This window comes from Centroberyx gerrardi, unplaced genomic scaffold, assembly GCF_048128805.1.
Source record: "Centroberyx gerrardi isolate f3 unplaced genomic scaffold, fCenGer3.hap1.cur.20231027 Scaffold_66, whole genome shotgun sequence".
Taxonomy (NCBI): Eukaryota; Metazoa; Chordata; class Actinopteri; order Beryciformes; family Berycidae; genus Centroberyx; species Centroberyx gerrardi.
Window position 1 is genome coordinate 130,999 of NW_027605201.1, and position 2,500 is coordinate 133,498.

Consider the following 2,500-nt stretch of genomic DNA (forward strand, 5'->3'; position numbering starts at 1 on the left):
TAAGGTTAACCCCCCGAGTCTAACCGTCGTCAGACCGGTAGACGATGGAGTGGAGTATATGGAGTATTTGTAGTAAGTTCTAGATAGTTCTAGTTAGTGGTAGGTAGTTGTAGTCAGTCAGGTAGTTGGTCGGCCCACTGCTCCTGCCTCTCAGGCCTCTGGCACACTCTAATACTCTCTCTCTCTCTCTCTCTCTCTCTCTCTCTCTCTCTCTCTCTCTGTCTCTGTCTCTCTCTCTCTCTCTCTCTGTCTCTCTCTGTCTCTCTCTCTCTCTCTCTCTCTCCTCTGCCTCTCTCTCTCTCTCTCTCTCCCTCTCTCTCTCTCTCTCTCCCTCTCTCTGTCTCTGTCTCTCTCAATTCAATTCAATTCAATGGTGCTTTATTGGCATGACAAAATGTACACATTTGTATTGCCAAAGCATATTACATGTGTATAACAATATGAACAATGTGAACAGTGTGAAACAAGTAAAATAAAAACATTACACTATTACTACTGTTACTACAATTGTAACATCAATTATATACAAATGTAAAAGGACAAAAAAATAAAATAAAAAAAACTCATTCTGGGACTGGTTTGAAGTGTGAGTGTGTGTGTGTGTGTGTGTGTGTGTGTGTGTGTGTGTGTGGCATGTCACAATATATTTAGCTGCTGTGTTGCAGCTTGTCTTCTCCTCTCCCAGCAGGACGGGTCTGCTGATGTCAGGGAGGCTTCTGAACTTTGGGTGGATCTGTTTAATTTTTGGGTAATAGTCATTTCTAATTTGGTTATCTTTAGGACAGGTGATGATGAAGTGCAGCTCTGTCTCCACCTCTCCCGTGTCGCAGTGTGAGCACAGCCTCTCTTCTGCCGGCGGCCATGTTTGTCTGTGTCGGCCTTTTTCCACGGCCGGGCCGTGCTCACCGAGTCTGGACTTCGTCGAGCCGGTTCTCAGTTTGGTCTCGGTCTGTGTGCAGATATTCTGCCACAGTGTTCTGTCTTTTTAGGGCCAGATAGCATTGCATTTTATTTTGGTTTTTAGTTTGTGTGTCCCAATAAGTAATATCATTTAGTTTTTGTTGAGTTATAATTTGGTGGGATTGTGATGTTCTGGTCCTGAGGCTGTGAAGTGTTAGTGTGTGTTAGTGAACTGAGCGTCAGGACCAGCTGAGTGAGGGGACTGGTTCTGGTTCTGGTTCTGGTTTTGCTCAGCTCTTGGTACTGCAGGGCTTTGTAATGGTATGAGTGGGGGTCACTGTTTTTCAAATGTTGCCAGAATTTGATTGCCCTTTTTTGTATTGATCAGTAATGGATATTGGCCTAATTCTGCCCTGCATGTGTTTGTTGTTTTCCTCTGGACCTGTAAGAGCTTCTTACACAACTCTGCATGCAGGCTCTCAGTTGGATGTTTGTCCCAGTTGCTAAATTCTTGATTTGTGATTGGACCCCACACTTCACTGCCATAAAGGGCAATTGGTTTTTCGATTACTGATTGAAATATTTTCAGCCAGATTCTAATTGGAATGTCTACAAAAATGTGTTTTATGGCAGAAAGCCCTGCGTGCTTTTTCTTTCACTTCATTCACTGCGAGGTTAAAATGTCCTGTGTTGCTGATTTTTAGACCTAAATAATTATAGTTCTGGGAATGTTCAATGTGGTTTCCTCCTAACGTAAATGTATATTTTTTTCCCTGAGATCTGGATCTTTTTTGAAAAATCATAATTTTGGTCTTTTTCATGTTTACTGCCAGGGCCCAGGTCCGGCAGTACTGCTCTAGCAGGTCCAGGTTCTGCTGTAAGCCCTGTTCAGTAGGGGACAGCAGAACCGGGTCGTCTGCATAGAGCGGGAGTTTAATCTCTGAGTCGTATAGAGTGAGGCCGGCTGCTGCCGATTGGTCGAGAGTTTTTGCCGATTCGTTGATGTAAATGTTGAATAAAGTTGGACTCAGGCAGCATCCCTGCCTCACTCCACGCTCCAGAGAGGAAATTTGTTCTTTTATCGCCAATTTTTATGCCGCACTTATTTTCTGTGTACATTGATTTAATTATGTCGTAGGTTTTACCCCCTACACCACTTTCAATAACTTTGTAAAACAATCCTTGGTGCCAAATAGAGTCAAAAGCTTTTCTGAAATCAATAAAGCATTTTTATTTTGGACTACATGTTTATCAGTTAGGGTGTGCAGGGTGTAAATATGATCGGATGTGCGGTATTTTGGTAAAAATCCAATTTGGCTTCTACTCAAGACATTGTGCTTCATAAGGAAGTTTAGCAGTCTAGAATTTATAATATTACAAAAAATCTTCCCCAGATTACTGTTCACACAAATGCCTCGGTAATTATTAGGGTCAAATTTATCTCCATTTTTAAAGATTGGGGTTATTAGTCCTAGAGTCCAGATGTCAGGGAAGTAACCTGCACTCAGAACCAAGTTGAATAATTTTGAGATGGCCAATTGAAATTTTGAGCTCAGGCATTTTAGCATCTCGTTCAGCATGCTGTCAGGTCCAGGTGCTT

At 42.3% G+C, this 2,500-nt stretch overlaps 1 protein-coding gene across 1 annotated transcript in view; it reads left to right on the forward strand.

Annotated features, from left to right (window-relative positions):
• The window catches only part of ctc1 (CTS telomere maintenance complex component 1), a 40,797-nt gene that overhangs the window by 18,600 nt on the left and 19,697 nt on the right, over window positions 1-2,500 (forward strand).